Genomic DNA, 15,351 nt, shown 5'->3' on the forward strand with positions numbered 1-15,351 from the left:
GTTACCAAAGTCCTCTTGACTGGTGGCTAGAGAGAAAACAATATGTGAGAGTAGGATATGCTGTAATAATATGTGAACTTCTTGGAATGACGAGAAAACTCATTGATAACTGATCAAAAGCAACCCTTGCCATTGCCATTCATGGAAAAGCACTAATAACTATACAGTCAATGGTGACTACATGGTGAGATCCTATCGTTAGACAGCTAGTCAGTCATGAGTAACAGGGGAACAAAAGAATAGGGGCCCAGCTCTGCAACCATAGAAATTTCACTTGAAGTCCTTCCTTAAGGACCTCCCAGAAATACCTCCATTTTAGGGTTTTAAATTACTCTGCATCCTAAGCACAAAGGCCTTAAGAGCTGCTGGCCTAAACCAGCTACAAACGAATGTGCAGAAAGTACTGCCCATAACTTCAGCCTCATTATGTTATCATTATAATATCATGATTATGCCTGGAAGTTAATGAATCTAAAACAGATTGAGTTCTGAACATGCACATGTGCACTAGGCAAAGTTATTGCCTAGTGTCAATCAGGTGTCATTCAAAATGACCTCACTTGCCAATCACCTAGGAAAGCCTTTGGAACCATCCATCACGGCCCAAATATAAAACAGACATTCCCATTTCAGGGTCCTTTTTGCCCTTTTAAGCTCTCCTTTTCCGTGGCCTTTCGTGGCCTTTTTGCCTTTTGTAGCCACTTTGACCTCTTTGTGTTTGCTACAGCACTGGCACCATGTGCCTCCTTGGGGCATACTTTGTCTTTCTCCATGGGCCTCCTTGCACCATTCTGTCTAAAATATTCTTTTAATAAAACTATTAAATCCCATAAGACCTGTGAATCTGCTCTGAATCGTTTGAGGAAACACTGAAGAATAATGCTAATTACACATCTGCTCCATCGTCATCCCTCTTCCTGTCCTCTGTTGGGATCACATCGAACACGACTTGGTCCTAACAGTGACACTATTATGTTGCGTTCAACAGAAAAATTGAGGAAAAAGTTTATTTATTAGAGGAGTATTAAAAACAACTCTTTGTCCAAATGAATAAAATGAAATACTTAAGTTGCTAAATTTTAAAATTACTCATTCAATCTTTTTTTTATGATTTTGTTGCATTACCATTATAGAGCTTGACTTGAGAAAGCCTCTAAAATCAGACTTTCAGTTGTGTGGAAGCAAGATAGTTTACCTTTATAGAGCAAAATTCCTTTCTGTGATACATAAAGATAAACTATACCAGAGACACAGACTTTGTGAGTGTGAGGGTCACAGAAACTCAACTCAAAAAGAGAATACAAATTGATGGATTTAGGTACTGGGGAAAAGTATTGAAGGGTAAAGAAAATTATGGACAATGACTGTGATATGCAGTAATGTATTTTACTCTACTAGATTCTGCCAAGGGATTTCACTGCGAAACCAGCAAATGACTACAGAACACGGCAATTTGGGTTGAACTTTTAAACAGATTATCACTAAATCTGAATTTTAGATAGAAGAACCTAGTTAATTTAAAGTACCTAGATTGCTATATGTATTCATATATATGCATGAAATTAACAGAATTACGAACTTGTTTAGAGTAGAAGGCTATTTTTCTTACAATAGGTACAATAAGTAAGGACTTTAAAATGGAGGACTATACATTAGAAATTTATTATTTCCCAGATCTTATAGTTGGGTAAATTATCTTCGTGTGTCTTTATGAATTATAAATAAAAACATACATTCTCTTCTTGCAAATCATTAAACAATGTATTTCAAAAGTAAAATTCTTGATTTGGTGTTTGGATTGTGAAGCTGATTAAAACTGGGTAGAAAACTGAAGACTCTAGGAATAAGGCTATTTCATGATCAATAGAGAGGGCAGGGGTGCTATTTCAATTCTGATTTATTGATTCTGAATATGATTGCTAGTGATGATGAAGTTTATAATGAAGGTATTGAATTGCTACCCTTTTGAAAAAGATTAATTCAAGAGTGATTTAAAATAATATGTTCTTGCAGGAAATTGTATCTGAGGCTTGAAATACACTAAGTTTTTACCATATTGCTACATTTTCCCTCCGGATAACTCTTTGATAAAACTTTCCATAGGAAACCAATGCGTTTATTTGGAGAAACTTTCCTGACAGAATCAAAATCATAGTTATAGGTGTCAGAATAACAGGTAACGATTACTGATTGTTTACTTATTTCCACTGTGCATATGCATAAACATTTTTAATCTTTACAAATATCCTATAAAATGTGTACCTTTTTATACTTAACTTACAGATGAGAACACTGACGTTTAAACACATTGAGCAATTTACTCAAAGTCAAACAACTAGCATAGAATAGAGCCTGGAATTCGGGATCCTTTTTACCTCAGAGCATATATTTTTAAATTCTCCTGTATACTGTATAGCCATGATTGGACAATCAGATCCTGAACAATAACTACATGGTTTTGTATCCCAGCTTGACCCCTTACTACCTCTGTGTCTTTGGACAAAGTAACTCATTTTCTTACCATGATCAGTCTTATGATTGGTAGAGATGAATAACTGGGATAACACTTCTGTGGTAATGATTAAGTGAAACTATATATATATATATATATATATATATATATATATATATATATATATATATATATGAAATATTTAGAACTAATCCTGGTACTTAGTTAATGCTTAGTACATGTTTTTTTCACAAGAAGAATACTATTGTATTATTTGAAAACTTCCCCCGGCCATTGAAAATTCGATTTCAATTGGCAGAGAACAAAAAAGGCATTTTAAAATTGAATTAGCCAATGATATAAATCATCAAGCTTAAATTAGAACTCTTTTTTCTGCCTACTATCCTGCTAACTTGGTCATTTTAAAGGGACAAATGAGTTTCCCAAAGTCAGTGTTGTCACCATGAGCTTTCCTCGCTCATAGTGATTTTAGCTGAAACCTTTCTAAAAGGATCACACTCGTCACAAGTAAAACACATAGAATGGTTTATTCTCTGAATATTTTTGAAGTGGACAGAATATTGGGATATTATGAGAGAAAACTAAGCCTAAATTCAGAATGCAGACTTAATAAAATTAGTCAATATTTTTTATCATAAAATCAAATGAAATCCAACCCATTCCTTCTCTAAAATTACCATCTTTGACTTTGTAATTATTAATAATTTGATTGTCAACAAACAATGAAAGGAAGGAGAAAAAAATTGAGGCTGCCTCCTTTTCCTAAATTCTCATCAAAAGTTTGAAAACAACTTCCACCTGTCAAACTTATTTTGCCTCATAAGTAAAGAGGAAGTTCACACAGTGAACTATTCAGCAGTAATAAGAAATGACAAATTCCTCACAGAGTCCTTATCAACTCACTGCTCACTTGGGAAAGTAAAGGAAGATTGAGCTGTGGAGTCAATTCATTTCATTAAGCTGCATTTTATTATAGAGAGGTCAAAAAAGGTGATTATTCTTAAAGGGTTACACTAAACTCTATAGAAGTTTCTAATAAAGGGAGATTGTCTATGTGTTTATCTAGTGATCATGTTATCTCATAAGTGAATCAATTGCAGTGAGATTTTGAAGGTAAGAAGAATATTTGCCCAAAATAGTAGACAAAGATATAATAGCCTACATTGTGAAATACTCAAATGCTTAAAGGGAAACCATTAAAATTTTAAAAAGAGCCCTATGGGCAAGTAAGTTGAATTTCGGCACATTATAGATTCCTCTAGGAGATTCATAATTCATGTTAGCAAATTAAATACTCTCAGTAAATCTGCAATTAAATTAATCTATTTAACTTTTTCTAAACACAGTCATCCCCAAATTTAGTTACCACAAGATCTTACCATGAGTTATCTTTCTAAATTGAAAAAAAAAAAAAAAAAAACAGTAGCACATGCACAGAATTAGGAGCTAAAAAAGTAAGCACAGATCATAACGTGGAAACTATCAATTTTCAGTTTTGTTTTATACATAGACTATTCATTCGTGAGTACTAAATGGTTGGGCTTAGAAATGTATGATGCTAGAGGAATGGCTATAAAATGAGATAGTCCTTGAATGTTAAGCAGTCAGTTGTTACTAAATTTAAAAATATAATATTTGCAGTAAAATTATTAGTCTCCTTATGAAACTGATGTGTTCAAATAGGTTTTGAAAAGTGAAACAAGGAAAAACACATAATTTAACTGAAGTCATTTATAAAATGTAAAAAGTGGAATATACAGAGAATTATAAAACCATGCAATTTCTACTCAGATTTACATAATTCATATATTTATATATTTTACAAATATTTTGAGCAACTATTAACACAATTTTCCACATATTGGAGAGACAGCAGTGACTCAGACTGCTTTCCAAACCCTCATGGGTACCTCATAATATTGTAATGTGAAAGAATAAACAAATATTTTAACAAATAAATATGCAATGTGAGATAGTGATATAAACACTAAATAATGAACATTCTTGTGGAATTCTAGTACAAAAGAAAAACAGAAGACAAACCAATAGTTCAGCATAGTATTAGATAATAATAATAACTATTAAAGACATAAAATAAGGATAAGGAGATAAAGTCAGATTAGATTGAGAGAGATAAATCATTTTAATACGGTGGTCAACAAAGTCCTTATTGAAGAGGCTACTTTAGAACAGAGACATGAATGAAGTGAGAAAGGAAACCATTACCTTCTCTATTAATGAAAATTTAAGTTAATTTAAATTCTTTGCTAATATAAAATAACAAAATAATCAACTGCTTTTGTCTCCTTTTGTACACATTAAAGAGCTTCTTTAAGGTATATGATTTTTAAAAAGATTGCAGGGCTGTTTAGGTTTACTAGATACTGTCTTGCACATCACCCTCACAAATGATCGTGCAGTTGTACATCCACCTAGGAATACATAAACTTAGAGGCAGGAGAAAGTTTTTCTATAATTGGAGGATCTATGGCCAAAGAGGGTCAAGAAAACCCATTTTTTGTTTCGTGTTTTTTTGTTTGTTTTTTTTGTTTGTTTTAGTCCTCCCACTGGCCAGAAAGCTGGAGCTTCAGTTGTTCTGTTCTGCCATGCCCCTGATGTTGGCCCAGTCATGGAAAATGCATGGCAGGTAGAATAGCCAAATCTCAATATTTCTGGCCAAAGGACAGAAAAGAGAAATACCAGGAAACTAAATATACTAATAGAAAGAGAGATTGACAAAATGGGTTTTAAAAATTGATTCAACGACACGTGATCTACAAGAAACTCATGTCAAATGCAATGATATAGTTAGGTTAAAATTTAATAAATGAAAAATATTTATCAAACACTGATCAAGAGAAAGCTGGAGCAGATATATTAATATGGAAATAAACTTCCGAGCAAAGAAAATTACCAGAAATAATTAAGTGGAAAATTACATAATGACGAAGGATAAATTCACCAAGAAATTATAATAACCATAAACATATATGAACATAAGTAGAGAACTTTAGGACATGAAGCAAAAGCTGAAAGAACTGAATGAAAAAGTTTTAAAAAATCCTCAATTATAGCTGTGGATTTCCTAATCAGTCATAAATAGAACTAGTAAACAAAAAATTAGCAATGATATAATAGAACTTAACAATACCATCAACCAATGGGTTCTAACTGATATTTAAAGTCTACTCTACCCCAAAACAGCAAAATATATATTGTTTTCAAGTGCGTATACATTAACCAAGTTGAATATATCCTGGCTTATAAAACGAACCTTAGCAATATAAAATAATTGAAGTCATTCAAAACATGTCTGACTTTGATGGAATTAAACTACAAATCAATAACAAAGATAAGAGGTAAATCTTCAAACATTTAGGAATTGAACAGGACACTTCTAAATAATACATAAGTCAAAGAGAAAGTCTCAAGGGAAATTAGAAAATATTTTCAACGGAATAAAAAAATAATCTGTGGGATGCTGTTAAAGCAATGTTTAGTGAAAAATGGATAGGACTAAATGCTTATTTTAGAAAAAAAAAGTTCTCAAATAAAAATAGTATAGCCATTTTGGAAAAAAGTTCACCAGTTTCCTATGAAGTTAAACAGTACACTGCCCAGCAATTCCCCTCCTAAATATTTACCCAAGAGAAATGAACCATTTCACGCAAAGACTACCTGAAAATGTATACAGCAGATATATTAATAACTCAAGTGTCCATCAACTGTGAGTATAATCTAATTATACCCACACAATTAACTAGCACTCACTAAAAAAATAAACTATTGATACATAAAACAATGTGCATGGATCTCAAAAGCGTGAGGCTAAATGAATGAAGCCAGGCACAAAAATGTGCTGAGAGTAGATATCCTTGTAACTTTCCCAAACTCAGAGGACAGTGTTCAATATTTACTTATCCACAAAGAATCATTATCTGATGCCTCTACAGTGAAATATTTTTTCATATTAAGAAAGAGTCCTTCTCCTTAAACTATGTCGAGAATGTTTATCATGTGTGTTTGTTTAATTCTATTAAATTATTTTTTCTGAATCCATTGTGAAAAATCTGTCTTAACAGATTTTTAAATATTAAGCCAAATTCTCTTACCTGGAATAAATCCTGCCTACAATTCAGATTAGCATCATGTTTTTATATTGCCTCAGTTATTATGATCTATTCAAATGCCTCAAGAATATGAGATGGGCTCTAACTGAACTTGGAGTAAAATTCTGATAGTTCTTTATTTGATCCCATTTTCTAGAGGAACAAAGAACACACTGCCCTAAGATGTAACACAAGAAAACTTACTTTGATGTTACCATGGCTATGCAATTCTGTTCCTATTTCTGAAGGAGTGCTTCTTGCTCAAAATGACTTGTGATTTTAGTTACTGTATTATGTATCATTACTTAGAATTCAGCAGATATGAGAAAGCAATTGAGATGGCACATGTTTCACTCAAATCAGTGTTAGTTAACATACTGTTTTCCCGTGCCTCAGTGCCCCATTGTATGCAAAGGAATTTGGGGCTGTGTCTTTCTTGTTCCTGCACTCTAGAAGTAGAAGTGATTTGCAGAAAGGTCATCTAGATAATAAAGAATTAACTTTTAACTTTTTGGCAGTATTTTCTCAAGACTAAACCCAGGAACTCTGTTCCCAATTAAGATTTCTATTCAAAGTAGATGCCATGTGTGTTTCCATCCACAAGTTCAATGAATTCTATAACAAACTCAATGATAATGACATGGGAGTAGAATTTTTGTGTCTCCACATCAAAATCATCACAGATTTTAATGATCCCATGGAAAAATAATTTTACATGGACCTGGAGGAAAGAACCACTATACAATGAAGGCCGTGGGGCTGGTGCCAAGGCTCAGGTCAAGAATAAAAGTTAATTTACCTTAAACTTGCTGATCATGTTATCAAGGTGACACTGCCTTCGCTGTTGATCATTGGTCATATGTTACTGAATTGATTAGGTCCTAAAAATATCAATACACCTTTAGGAAAAACTGCCAATATTTCCAATAAGATATACAGTACTTAGGATTCAAGGCAAAAAGCAGGTCACCAAAGAACTTCACAGCTTTTAACAAAGTACAATTGCATATTTGTTTAATAAGGGAGCATTAGCCTCAAGTATAAACTGCTGATCATTTTTAAACAGGAAAAATCTATAGAAATGGATTCAGTGAAGATTTTAAGCTTAAAGTAGAAAACATATCATTAAAGAGCTAAAATTCCAGTTTAGCCAGAGCAATGGGGTCCCCTCTGTGTCCTCTGTGGCTGATTTTTGTCTCAAAACTCAGACTGGGCTGCAAATCATGTCACACTATCTACCCACTACCCACTACCCCCTTTACTTTCTGCCTCCCAAGGTGCCATGCAAGAAGCATAGGGAGATCTCTTCTGCTTCTTCTAGTGAACCTCAGATCTCTGAGAGCAATCTTGTCCTGCATTCCCTGGGCAGTCAGGTCTATGGCCATGAACTGTAGCATCAACCTAAGGTTCTAATAGCAACCGAAGAGCATGGGACAGTGAGGGAGATTGTAAAGGAGTTAACATTTGGACTGGGAACAGAATACTTCTCATGGCATGTTCAGAATATGTTATGGTACCTTCAAAATATGCAAATAAACAATGATGAATATGTGCAAAAATTAGATTGCTATAAACATACATACACACTGAAAAGAAAATCTGCCTTCATAATCAACAAAACTCCAAACAGGCTGTCTCAAAGATAAAAAACTCAACTTACAAGGAAATTCTTAAGGTTTCATACCCTTAAAGCAAACCAAACAAACACATTATTGCCTCTTTAGACATGTTAAATATTTCTATGAACAGAATTTTTTATCTAAAACTTTTCCTGGAAAAATGTTATAACCCTTGAAGATATACATTATTACCATTTCCAAATGGCTGAATGGCTAATTTCTTATAGTAATGTGCAGTTTCCTCTCCACTGCTGAGTGTCAGACTTTCTCACATACTGAGAGTTAAGAGGCTGCTCATCCCTGAAAATTATAAGGCAATTCTCAGAGTAGGTGTCAGGTTGCACCCATGCTAATGTAATTATTATCATTGACAAAGTAGAGATTTTGAATTTTGAACCTCTAGCCTTTGTTACATAATAAAATTTACATGACTCTATGTAAATATTGAGATCTATGTAATAGAATGTGTTTATTTAATCTATGAGCCTGAATGAATAGACTAGGGGCAGCAAGTTTCTTGATGCCTGAGTTGATAAAAATTTTAAGAAGATGCTTACAGTGAATTCTGCATTGAGACAAGAGCAAGCCAAAGGGATGTAGCTGCTCACATTTATCTGTTTCAACCTTGGACAATGTTGAGCCAGGACTTTAGAAAGCATAATCAATTGAAATTTTAGAGTTATGTAAAAAGTCTATGCCCTAGGATACTGGGAAATCCAAAAAGCACACAAGTCATTTGCACACATCATTGTTCAAATATCACAAAGAGATTGGCCACATAATATCAACAAAATATTGCTCATGAATTTCACGGCCACTGACTTTTATTCAGAGCAGTTCTTTACTAAGAAATAGAGACTAGCTCCCTCCTTTACTATAGAAATATTCCATAAAATTCAATCTTTATAAATGTTAGTAGCATTATATCTGCATTTTACCAAGGCATTCCCCATTGGCTTACTCACAGTGATGTAACTTTGTTCTTTTAATATGTAAAATGCCTCTTATTAGCTCTATAGTATCATTGGTTAAAGAAAGTAAATGAGCACATAAATGAATACATAAATGACCAAACAATTGATCAAGCAAGCAAACAGAAAAGGATATAGACAGTACATGGATAAGAGTGTTAATTTTTGGGTAGGGAGGTCAGAGAAAGTGTTTCTGAAAAAAATAGCATGAGTCAAGTGAGATATGGCCAAAGGAGCTGAGAGGTAAGCCAACTGAATCCCTTGAGGGAGAATGTTTCAGGTAAAGTAAAGAAAAATCAGCAAAGATTCAGGGGCAGAAGTACACCTGACAAGACTGAAGAACAACGTGGTTGAGAAGAATGAATGAGGGGGAGAGAAGTAGGACAGGGTTTTACATCCAGATGAACCTAGTTGCATGGGCTCTTATAGGTCACTGTAAAGACCTTGGCAGTTATCAATTAATACATATTTTACTCTTTAAAAATCCAGATGAAATTGAATTTCATCATTTACTCAGCACTCACTCTGGTTAATGTGTGTTATTTTTCCAGTAGTGGGGTAATGTTAGCCATTCGCCGTTTCCCATATTATCCTCTTTAGTGCCAATAGCCTTACTAGTTGGGATTAGAACCCTGTAACTATGAAGTATATAAAAAATATAACTGATTCTAAATGATTTAGTATGAAATTTTAATATTCTTCATTAATTCATTTTTTTGATGAGTATCTCTAAGCAATCTCAATGTACTCATTTCTGTTCTAGGAACTAATCTTTTCCAAGATTAGCACAGTTTATGTCATAAGCAGCCATTCATTAATATATGCTGAATAAGTAATTAATATGAGGATACAATGGTGAAGAATATATATTTGGTACCTAATTTTTTCGAACTTACAGTAAAGTGAAGAGAGATTTTTAAATGCATGACATTATATAGTCATAAGTGTGATGAAGGATTGTTTAATGGTGATAGTAATTAATCTTTGCAAAAATTTGTAACATGGTGACTACTACCCAATATAATAATAACAACAGAAGTCATTTGAATACTATTCAGTGTTCCTAGAGAAAACTGGAAGGAAAAAACTAAAAGTACAATTTTCAGATATTACATGTTTGGAACATGCTTAGGGCAAGTGTTGAAATGCACCTAACAAAATTAACTTTAAAATGGTGTCAGGATTTTTATTGGATTTGTTTAGAGATTCCTCAGAAATTAATGTAAGACTTTACCAACTATGACGAAGCTAAGTCTATGACTATACTCATATAAAACATATCTAATAAATATATAGCCTCGGCATATTCACTAAGAACAAGAAGAGGTATAGAATTTCAAGAGTAATTTCAAAGTAGATGTTGATTTCTTCCACGTTCTTCTCATAGTCAATTTATTAAAGGTTTGCTAGTGTCAATTCACAAATCAAAGACACATTTGTATCTTCAGGTCATTACATTTAAAAGGAAAAATGCATCTATGTGTATGTAAGAAACATTATTTTGATTTATAATTACCTGTCAGCTTTCAGAAAAAGATGGGTATTCAAGGTTATTGGAAGAGTCACTCATATAACAAACAAAAACATCATTGATTATCCTGGAAGTCATTGAATAAGTTGTTTATTTATAAATCATAATGTGAATCCAAAATTACCTAAAGCTTTTCTTATAGACCATAAAAAAAGAGTTTAACCAACAGAATCTTGATTATAAGTGATATTTATAGTTTCTAGAGCAATAATTGGCAAACATTCCTAAAGATTCAAACTAATTATTTCAAGATGTGCAGGCCCAACATTCTGTCAGAGCTACTCAATCTACTATAGTATAAGGGCAAAAGCAGCCTACACATAAATAAATGTGACTGATAAAACTTTATTTACAAAAGCAGGCAGCTGACTAGATTTGGCTCAAGAGCTTTAGTTTGCAGAATCTGTTATAGAGGATACTCAGATTTAAAAAGCTTAGGGGGTGTGCCATACTTATATAATCACAAACTGGTAAATTCCAAATCTTGAATGCTATAGTATCTCAAGTAATAGCTAGCCTGGTGAATAAGTCCTATTTATGTGACTCAATCAAAAACTCAAATGAAAACTTCACCTGGACTTGCCTGCAGTTGATACATTTAAGGAAACATGGGAAGAAATTTTTTAATGATGTAAATTAACCCATAAAACGATGTTTAAGCAAGAAGGATGCCTGAATCAAGTGTTTTGAATCTTAACCAGGTGAATTCCCTGAAATTCATAAAAGCTGAAAATAGATCAAACTAGAAGTCAAGATGTCTGGTTTCTATTACTGGCTTTGCTACTAAGAGCTCATATGACCACTACACTCTAATTTTACTAACTCTAAAAAAAAAAAAAAAAAAAAAAGGAAAAATATGTGAACTCAAAAAACTTATTTTAAACTAAAAAAGGTACTAGCATTATGCATAAAATGGATTCTTTCATCAAAGAATTAACAATAATAGAAAACCACTGCAGGGAGAGCCAATGACAGCTAAGAGGACAGGTGCTCCATCAGGCAGATCTGCTTTCAGCATTGAAAATTGAGTTGCCAAGAACTTTTTAGTGACAATTGCAGCAAGATGATATAATGCCTTATATCATACATGCCATACATTACGGGAAGTGTCTATTCAGCAGCACCCCCCACCACCACCACCACCAAAAACAAGTAGACAAATGTGCTGCCCATAAGCTAGAATATTTAAATTGTTTGCAATGTAGAAGCAAATGTGGTTCACCTCAATGTAAAACATAGCCTTCTATACCAATATATTAGTATTCCTACATTTCTTTTTTAAAAGTCCATTTTTATTTTGCTATATTTTATTATTAAAAAGACGCTGCATTTAATCATGACCTTATAATAGCCTCCATCCAAGTAGTTTTCAAGAAACAATCTCAGAAGTTCAACTATCAAAACTCAACAGTGAGAAAGAACATATTGATGGAAGACTGCCTGAGGGTATACTGCCTATGATTAAACAGGATTTTTGAAAATCTACCTTTCTGATAAGTCAGATCAACAGAAGAACAAACTTCTCAGATGCATTATGTTGTCCATCCCACCTGCTCACCATAGAATTGCTTTTAATGAATTATATTTTGTTATAATGCTATACGTATAAAGTGATGATCCTTATATAAAATGTGACTATATGCTGATTGATCTGGGACATTCCTGGTCCCAGCACAATGACTAATATAATGCTCTTCCTGGCACCATTTTGAAGAAGACTTAAATAAAGAAGACTTAAACAGTCAATATCTTTTCAAAAATCACTGGGGTGGGGTGGGAAACCTTTAATTCAAGTGAGAAGAAAGAATCCTCAAGCAACAGATTTTCACCATTGAAGGATAGGTATGGCAAATGTTGATACTGAAGGAGAAAAACTATTAACACTATACACTGTATTAGGAAACAGTTTATCACTGTCTCAAAATTATATAGCATTTATTTATTTTCCTTTTTTTCTCCAATAATAAAGTGCGGTTATATACAGAAAGGCCCTCTTTGCTGCCCAATTCTTTTTATAAATGAAACGTACATTTCCTCAAAGGACTTGACTTAGGAAATGTGAAGTACTGGAAGATTTTTTCCTAACCACTAATATATTTAAACTCTTTTGATCTCTTTTGACTCCTACATGAAGTATAATTCCTTCTTAAGAGAGCACCACCCCTAACATAACTTCTTAGGGAAACATGGCTAAAAAACAAAATAGGGTGATAGTGTTGTCAAATTGTGCTCCCCAAAAAGATAAATTGAAATTTTGATCTCTAGTTTCTGTAAATGTGGTATTTGGAAGTAGTCTTTGCAGATATAATTTGTCAACATGAGATTATACTGTATTAGTGTGAACCCTAATCCTAGTGACTTGTATCCTTATAAGAAGGCCGTGTAAAGACACAAAGACACACAGACACAAAGGGAAGAAGGCCCTGTGACAATGGATACAGAGACTGGAGTGATACAGACACAGGATAAACCTGCACACATCCTGATAGCTGGCTACTGCCCTATTAAGTGTCATCATATCCCTCAGTTAGAATAGAATTTCATATACAGGCCATTCCCCTTCTACTGCATATCTCCTGAAATCATACTCCTAGTTGATTTGAACCTAAATTCTAAATGGAGAACTGGTGAATACCTAATCAACATAACTGTCTTCATTAAATGATCATTTTCTATATGTCGGGTACAATGCTAAGTATTTACCTATATGATCACATTAATCCAATGTACCTGATACGTAGAAAGCATTCACTAATGTTTGTTGAATAAGCAAATGAACAAATACATAACAAATCAACATGCCGTTAAATTAAATTTAATAGAGAAACCAAATGATAGAGAAAGCATATGAAAATACCAACAAAGAAAAGGAGCCATTTCACTCGTAAAAGTGACCATTGAGAAACTGATGTTTTAAAATTAGGCTTCTGGAGAATTCTCTTTTACTTTAATTATACTAATTATATTAATATATATCAATTATATATTAATATATACCAATTTTATTAATAGCCAGAATATCAGAAATTACAATCTTACTGGCTGTGTTGTTTCTTTTCTCAGGTCTAGAATTCAGAGCCAGGATGGCATGCTCTCACCCAGCACCCTCAGGTGGAAGTACTACCTGGGGATACAGGTTGAAAAAGGTTCTTTTTGGAGGTCTTGCTGCCCACAGTGAAACTGTGGGAATTTGTCAGATCATCTCTTCTCACTGAGTTGTGTTGATTTGTTCTTAACTAGCAAAAGTGAGAAACACTTTTCCCATAGCTCAATAATTATGAACTTAACCCATGAAGTCAGACTGCCTGGTTTTACCATTCACCCCACCTGAAATCTGTGTAACTTGGTAAGTTATTCCACCTCCCTGAGCCTTATTTCTCCATCTATATAAAGGACCTCAAAGAGTATCTAAATTAAGAGTTTTATTCTGAGAGTTAAATTTGAAAGTGGAAGCCGATAGCACAGTGCGTGGTATATTGTAAGCATTTACAAAATAGACAAAAGCATGGTGATAACAAAATTGTATTCTATCTTACCCTTTCTCCTTTATACCATATACCACTCCTCCACTCTCTCCTCCCATCACCTTGCACAAACATACTCTGGACACATGCTGGTATTTGAGAATCTTGCATTCCCATGAATGGTGTGGACGTGGAGGAGCCCCATGGCACCAGAACCTCTGTGCAGATGCTATAGCATGACGTCTGCTTGGGATTATGCTTCTGTACCGTAGGCACAGTGGATTTTCTCAACTACAGTATTTCTTTGTGTCTGTTCATGGTGATGGTATGAGAGGGGAGAGAATCATTGGCAGAGAGAGGGTCAGAATTCAAAAAGGTCCGAATTTTAAATTGTAATAGAGAGTCTAGATCAAGACAATAGATGAAGAAGAGAAAGCCAGAGAAGTGACAATCCTGACTCAAGTCTGGATTTACCGAAATCCTCAGGTTCTACCTCTTTCTGTGTCTCTATTCCTGCCCCCACTTCCATCACCCTAGAAACTTTAGTCATGCCAACCAGAAGGTAGAGGAGAAGAGATTCACTAACCAGGAAACCCACTTGGGAGAAGGAGGTCAGTCCTGCATAATTAAATGATTAAATAAATCATTTCCTTTTCTCTATACCATCCTTTGAAAAAAAAATTGAGAAATAGAAAACAAAACTAATCAATTAAATGTTAAGCATTCTGAGAAGAGTATTTTAGTATTTTAAGAAAAATAATGAATGTTTACAATAAGGATCTAGTATTCCTTTGTTATTTTATTGTTTTTAATTTTATTTTTATCATTACTTTTTATGCCTACAGCACCTGGTCTTCCTAGGTGGTCTCCTATCCAAGTACTAACCAAGCCCGACCCTGCTTAGCTTCCAAGATCATACATCGGGCTTGTTCAGGGTGGCATGGGCATAGACCATGGACCATGGTTCCACTAGGGCATGAACCGAGGACCTTCTGCGCATAAAGAAGACGTGCTTACTGCTACACTATGGAACCATGTCCTCCTTTGTTACTTTAACTTTAATTTTTGATTGACTATACTATAACAACATTCCAACTATATTAATTTGAATCCATTCAGCGCATATAAAGAGATGTTTCAAGAGCTTCCCACAGTACAAGAAAAGGGTAATCTCATGAGAAAAG

At 33.8% G+C, this 15,351-nt stretch overlaps 1 pseudogene; it reads right to left on the reverse strand.

The window, feature by feature from the left end:
- Positions 1–15,003: 15,003 nt before the first annotated feature.
- On the reverse strand, positions 15,004–15,119 carry LOC118604274 (annotated as a pseudogene).
- Between the last annotated feature and the right edge of the window lie 232 nt (positions 15,120–15,351).

Source organism: Rousettus aegyptiacus, unplaced genomic scaffold, assembly GCF_014176215.1.
Source record: "Rousettus aegyptiacus isolate mRouAeg1 unplaced genomic scaffold, mRouAeg1.p scaffold_m13_p_6, whole genome shotgun sequence".
Taxonomy (NCBI): Eukaryota; Metazoa; Chordata; class Mammalia; order Chiroptera; family Pteropodidae; genus Rousettus; species Rousettus aegyptiacus.